At 38.3% G+C, this 7374-nt stretch overlaps 1 long non-coding RNA gene across 1 annotated transcript; it reads right to left on the bottom strand.

Moving 5' to 3' along the window:
• Positions 1-505: 505 nt before the first annotated feature.
• LOC105357006 lies at positions 506-2000 on the bottom strand. The gene is made up of 3 exons (XR_911037.3): positions 1575-2000; positions 1200-1323; positions 506-835 (listed from the first exon to the last, which is right to left on the bottom strand). It is a non-coding gene; the product is annotated as an uncharacterized LOC105357006 (long non-coding RNA).
• Positions 2001-7374: the final 5374 nt, after the last annotated feature.

Below are 7374 nucleotides of genomic sequence, written 5' to 3'. Positions count from 1 at the left end.
AGTTTAAGGCACTTTTGCATTTGGCCGCTAAAGTGTCCTGAATAAGGATCTTCAGAGTAAATCCCTTGCAGTTCTCCCCTCTTCCCTGTTCCAACACATCCTGTAAAAAAATTAATGAATGAAAATCGTACAGATAAATGATCACAACACTCGCATGTGGTTTATGACTATTTAAATCAAAACTAATTGTTAAGACAGAATCCAATCATTCAGTTTTGTTTACTAGTGATGGGACGATGATACCTCAAGGAGTGTATTGACACACTAAACAAACTGTGTCGGCACTGTATTGATACTGTGTTGGTCACCCAATAGTGACCCCTGCAGTAGTTATGAAATCATTGCAGGTAAAGAAATTCCTTGTTCGTGTAAATTCTAAAACTGAGTTGGTATGTAAAATATAGCAAACTAGAGTAAAAATTCTGAGTTACAATTGTTTTACTTTTTATGTGCACATTTGTCAACTTTACTGTTAAATCATATGAAATAAAAGACAAAAAAGTGATTAGTTCATGAATTTTTATTGAGGAACAAAAGTTTTTGGAGTCTCTTTGCTCCAAGGCGATTTCTCCTCTTACACACCAGCTCCCCAGCCTTGGAAAATACTCTTTTGCATGGAACAGACGATGATGGTGAGCAGAGAGTTTTAAGTGCAAGTTGATGAAGATGTGGGTATATTTCCTGGTTCAATTTCCAATATTGCAAAGGATCTTGGTTTCTGGGTGTGTTTGTTTCTGCCAGGTAGCGTTGGACTTCAATAATTGAGTCAGCTGTTGCGTTCCTCGTCTTCTGGGTCTCTGCAACTCCAGATCTAATGTTTTCCAGAGAATGTGCCCTAAAAAAATAGGTAATCATTACTTTATTATCACATGATAATAAACAGGTGATACAGGAGCTCCCTGAATCCCTCATTTTCAACAAAGCTGAGTGGCTGACAGTCTTTGATCATATTGACCACTGCCTCATCCACTGCTTGCTTGTTAGGAACTGCAGCCCAAAAGGAACTATTTTGTCAAAAGCTTAATAAAAGGACTGTAATTTTACAAACAATATCAAATAGACATAAGACGACATGGTGGTATAGTGGTTAGCACTGTCGCATCACAGCAAGAGGGTTGGAGATTCGATACCAGGCCTTGAGCCTGTCTGTTTGCATGCATGTTTTTTTAGCACAATTTTTAGAGAGAATTTCAACATACCAGGGGTATTCTCACGAGTAGCTGCCAATTCTTCATTGCCATGCCGAGCTCTATAATGACTCAGCATTGATGAAGTGCTCTTATTGATATAAGATAGCTCTGTGGAGCAGAGCCGACACTTCACCTACAATAACATAAAAAGGAAATTTATCTGAAAACAATTCAAACCTCTTACCAGAAAATTGCATTAAAAAAAATAGGCACCCTATCTCATGATTACGAGATCAGGATCTCATAATTACATGATAACATGAATAAAGCAACTGTAAGGCTTTTTAACTGACTTTCATATGTATCACAGGTCATTGACTTGATAAACTGATAAGTGAGTGCAATGCGCCACCTTAAAAAATAGTAAAGGAGAAAAAGATTTACCTTGTTTGGCGTCACGAGATCAAAATTATTCCACACCGGAGAAAAAGATCCATGATCAAGCAAAACTCCATTCGACAAACCCACGACATGTTGATACAGTTTGTTTCCTTATAAACACACTTTGGCACGCCACATCCAAACGATACAGTTCCTGTATCGGTCACGTGATCCTTTCTTAAAGCAATACACGCACCGATACGAGGTTTCACTCTTGAGCTCTCGGCACTGTGCTGATGCACCAGTGTCGCTCGTCCCATCACTATTGTTTACCACGTGTGCTGTTTTTGTACAACTGTCCACATCCACAGCAGGTTGTACATCACATTGAAATTTTGTTTGTCGGAGGCAGGAAACCCATTCCATGTAGCTACATTTGTGGAAAACAAATTATGAACCACAGGTGAAGTTTTTATAGAGCTGGTGAGAACATACATAACTGTACCCTTAAATAAAGCACTTACGATCAAGTCTCTGACTTGAAGCTGATTGTGGACACATTTAACACCCTAACCCAGTATTAAATATGCCCAATCTCCTTCCAGGAGCACCACCTTCTTGAGAACTTCAGAAGGTACACATGTAAAAAACAGGTTAGGCGAAATAAAACATATGAAAATCATCAAATAGATTGGGGATAAGTTGGCTGAAATGTGAACATTGAAAATTAATAACATAGTGCATGTGTTAGTTCCTCTGGTGTGCAAGTGTTGTGTGTTCAGTAGTCTTCACTGGCTGGAGTTTAAGGAACTCATGACATTCATTATGATTGGTGCGCTCACCCTGTCCATTGGCCTGGGGATGGTAGGCTGATGAAATGCAATGTGTCATACCCAAAGTCTGAAAAACACTACTGTTGACCTGTAAACACATTAGTTAATGCCTTGAAAAATAAAGTACAATTGAACAGCTATACCTCTTTTACAAATTCCTGCAAAATACTGACAATTTTCTCTTGACACCTCCGGGGCAATTTTGCCACAACCCATTTTTTTAAAAAGATCTGTAGCTGTTAGAATAAACCTGCAACATGAGATTCAGTTAATTTTTGACATTCGTTGCATCCATGACTGTCATATTCTGTTGGTTTTTTTAAATCCAACAACTGCATATATTGACTTTGGATGAATTTATACACAGACACACGCTACAAAACTTAATGCTACCTTTTGCCCATTGCAGTGGTAGAAAGGGGACCAATCTGATCTCTCCCACGGACACTCCAAGCTTCCTGAACTTGGATGGGATGAAGAACAGGAGCATCAGTTTTAACTGTCTCATGATGCTGACAGCTGGGACACTCATCAACCTTTGAAATGGGGTATTAAATTAATTATAATAGTTTATTTCCCTCAAAGTATCTTGCATATTTGGAACAAAGTAGTAACTTCAAAAATAAAAATGCATCACAACTTACAAAGAACTTATTAGGCTTAATCTGGAGTTACAGTAAGAATATCCTAATTATCATTTGGAGGAACACATAGTTCAAGAAACCAAAATATCTTACCCACTTATTTACATCCTCCCGTGCAGTTTTCCAGTGGTAAGATGCAAAAACCTTCAATGTATGCTGTCTGCCATGATGACCCCCACTGGCAAGGTCGTCGTAGCAGCTCCTTAAAATGTCACAAATCTGCGCTTGAAACACGAGCAAACGCAGGTTGCCCTGACGGTTGTAACACAACTGCTTACCAGTAAATAAACACATTTTAATATCTGTGTAATGACCAATGGTAATAAAGTCATCTTTAAAAACAGTGGCATCTACGTGGTACAAAGGTGAATTCAATAGAAGTCTCACACACATAAAATCACAATGGCACTTACTTTTAATTGTGTAATTCTTTGATGTCCTTCGAAGGGTAGTCTTTCTGCTCTTGGGATATTTTGAATTAAGGGTAAGGCTATGATATGTGATATGTAGAAGTCATCCATGTTTCTCACGAAGAACTGCATTAGTGTAAAAACCAGAAGTCTTTACTCCAAATATGGATTTATTGCATCAGTTGTTCCTACACAAAATAATAATACATAATATTCAGAAGCCCACTGAAGAACTTTATTAGCAGCATCCTTGCAACACTAGACAAACAGTAGATTCACTTTTATGATTATATCTAGAAAATAACAGTTTGAGAGTTATTTTAAATTTATTTATTCATTGCACCTTAAAAGTCAGATGTGTTTTGGCGAGGGCATGAAGGAAGCACCCAGGCGCAGAGAAGAGGAAGCAGAAAGTTGCAGGGGAAGTAACAAAAACTACAAAACCAAAAACCACTGCTTAAGCAGGCAAGACAAACTACAAAACTCGAAAGGGAAACCAGCAAACTACACCGGAACATCATATTATGGACCAGCACAGGAGAAAGGGAAAGACAGGACTTAAATACATCCAGGACTGACGAGGCACAGGTGGAAACAATGAGGGCAGATGGGGACCAAAAGTAAAACTCGAAACACAACAGTAAAACCTACAAAATAAAACAGGAAGTTAACTCCAAACATAAAAAAACAAAAGACAACTACAAAACAAAAGTAAAGAAACTAAAACCGATACAAGATGAGGCTGAAGTTGGTGTCTAACGTTTTCGCTTCCACTTTGCCAATTATGGGTTAAGGACAAATCAATTTCAGTTTTTAATAGCTCCTACATAAAATCTTGTGTAAAAATACAATTTAATTCAGAAGCCCAGCTTAGCCTCTAGATCAGTGTTTTTCAACCAGTGTGCCGCGGCACACTAGTGTGCCGTGGGAGATGGTCAAGTGTGCCGTGGGAAATTGCCCTCATTAATCATTCACTGATCTAAAAACATTTTCCATCTCCAGGAAATCAGCTCTTTGTTCATCCAAACATGCTCTGATAAAACACTGAGTAGTTAGGAATATAAAAAATCTTAAAATTACTTTTTCTTTGTGTTTATTTAATTCTATTAAAGACATTTTGATAAGAATGACTGTACCGCGATTTACCTGCAGCTATGACAGTTTGCGGAAAAGTCCCGCCCCTTTAACTGTCTCCACCAATCATCCTTGAAGGCTTAATCATATGTCATCAGTCTGACCAATCAGAAGTGCTTAAAGTCTTCACTTCCTTGTTCTTAATTCTGCTGATAAAGTTGCTCAGTTCTAACAAAAATACCAGCTAAAGCTCGTCTTTAGCGGTGTAGCTTTCCACAGAGACTGGTGTCAGACCGTGGGCCAAATGAACAAAACAATGAAGCTCAGAGACGCGAGTCTGCAAGTTTTTGGCAGTTTCACACTACATCTCCCATGATGCATTGGCTTAAAGGGACAGCGCACAATGAGTTGTCCTTGTGAAACGTCTTGAAACCACAACAAACAAACAGTTTCTAAATTTTCTAATTTAACTTTCACTTCATCTGTTAGAAAAAACAGCAGCAACTTCCTGCTTTTTCTGCAACTATAATCACAAAAATGCACGTCAGATTGTGGGGGGGGCTGTCGATCAAGACAGACCATGAATTTCTGGTTTGTTTGTTTTTTTGGATGCTGGTGTGCCGCGGGATTTTTGTCAAGGTTAAAGTGTGCCGTGGCTCAAAAAAGGTTGAAAAACACTGCTCTAGATGTCATGGTTTGAGTTTCTTTCTATTGGTTTTTGCTTTCCGTCTTGTTTGAGTTCTGTTTCCTGTTTTAATTTGAAAGGTTTCCTGTTTTGTCATGTTCTTGAGTTTTACTTCCTCTGTCCCAATCTGCCCTGATCATGTTCACCTGTGTCTTGTCAGTCCTGTCTGTATATAAGTCTTGTCTCTGCCTTCCTCTTGGGCTGGTCCATTAATGTCTCTCATGTAATGTCTCTAACGTCTCTCATGTAATGTCTCTAACGTCTCTCATGTAATGTCTCTAACGTCTCTCATGTAATGTCTCTAACGTCTCTCATGTAATGTCTCTAACGTCTCTTCCCTAACTCCCTTCTGCCATGTATTCATGTTTTGCTCTCAGTAAGTCTAATTTTGTTTCCCTGCTCTGCAGCGCTTTTTGTAAGTTTAATAAACCCCTTGCCCTGGAACTGTGTGCCTCCCATCTCTGCGTTTTGGGTCCTTCCTGCTCACCAGCCCTCCCTACCTGACACTAGACTGGTACGTGAAATTTTCATGTACCAGTGAAAATATTGTCTGTTGTAGAAGATCCAAAACAACCGGGAAAAACTGGGACAGCTGTAAAAACATGATAAAGGTGTATACTTATATAACGCTTTTCTACCATCTGAGAAGGCCCAGAGTGCTTTACAGTCACAGTCCCCTTCACCCATCCACACACACATTCACACACTGACACCGCTTCTGCTGCTGGACATTGGCGCCAACCTTTAACCACCAGTACCTCGGCACCACGGCCGCGCCGGCACGTGAAGTTGAAGTGATGTAGGCCTTTATTTGTTTGGCATGGTTTTACCACAGTGTGTTAAATTTTAGGAAGATTTAGTGTAGAAATGAAGTAAACAGTAAAAGCTGAAGAAGGAAGTAGAGACTAAGAAGTCAGGAGAAAATCTGAAGTTATGCCATGTGTGAGTTTCAAAGAAAAACATGTTGAGAATTGTCAAATGTGGCCTCCAGTGCTTTATTTTAACTTTTTTTAGGTAAAATTATTGACTGAAAGTGTAATATAACAAGTGCAAATTTGCAAAAGCAGTTATTACATACAATAATACTGGTTACTTGTTTTAAAAGAATATTCCAGAGAAATTCTTGGTATGGCAGTAAAAGATAACTTTGGTATAATGCATTTTGAGGGTTTAGAGTTCTACAGTTTAAAGAAAGTAAACTGCTCAAAACCCATCCATTTTATGGCGTTAATAGATGAGCAGCAAGAATTCATTCATATTTTAGCCTTGTTTGATTATTTAAAAGTCCTTTGAAATAACTTTCTCTTCGTATAAACTTACAGAAAATGTCGTCACTTTGAATGACTTTTGGAGGATGCTGTGCCTAAATTTAGAGATGGACTTTCACAGTAGAGTCATGTGTCAGTATGATGGACAAAAACTGACCAGGGTTTGCTTCTGCTTAGGCTTCAACATGATATTTCTGACTCTTGATAGTACTACCTCTCCAGAAAAAAGTTTTAAAATATGGATCAAGCCATTAACAACACATCCTGTCTTTTTTATTAAAGCATGATACTGACAGCTTCAAAGGTATTGCACACTTTTGTTTAACTTGTTTATTTTTCCTGCAGAAATCATGAGAACGTCTGTCATTATAACTGTATAACTCTTCTTTGTTTTGCTTTTTTTCTATTTCAGTTAAAGCATGTAAAAGCCATCATGCAGATTTTCTTCAAGTGTTTTTTTAACTGACTGCTGTAGCTGATAGAAAACTATAAAAACAAAAAAAACAAATATTTGCTTCTATCCATAAATTTAGCAACCTTTTATATCTTGGCTGAGAGGAAAAATGTTTTTACAGGATGGTCTCTGAAGAGTGTTTCTATTTGTGTGTTTGTGTGTGTGTGTGTGGGGGGGGGGGGGTTCTTTGTTCCACTGTGACCCCTTCAGGGGTGGAAGGCATTTGTCACCAAGTTCTCTACCACCAGAAGGTCTAAGGGGGAACTACAGACTAGAGACATACTTTTCTGACAGAAGCACACGAATTACACTAAAGACTATAAAAAATGATAATTGAGTTAGGAGAGAAAGCAACAATACACCAAACTCAAAGCACTGTGTAGCCCACATTTTTTCAAAGTCAAATCTATTCATTAATTTTATTTAGTGGATTTTTTTCCATCAGCAAAGTTTTAAATGTCCTAAAACACTCGAACACTTAAGTCAAGCAATGCG

The sequence above is a fragment of the Oryzias latipes genome, chromosome 22 (assembly GCF_002234675.1).
Source record: "Oryzias latipes chromosome 22, ASM223467v1".
Lineage (NCBI taxonomy): Eukaryota > Metazoa > Chordata > Actinopteri > Beloniformes > Adrianichthyidae > Oryzias > Oryzias latipes.
Note: the sequence above shows the minus strand (reverse complement) of the source record. Positions and strands in the feature narration are given on the sequence as shown.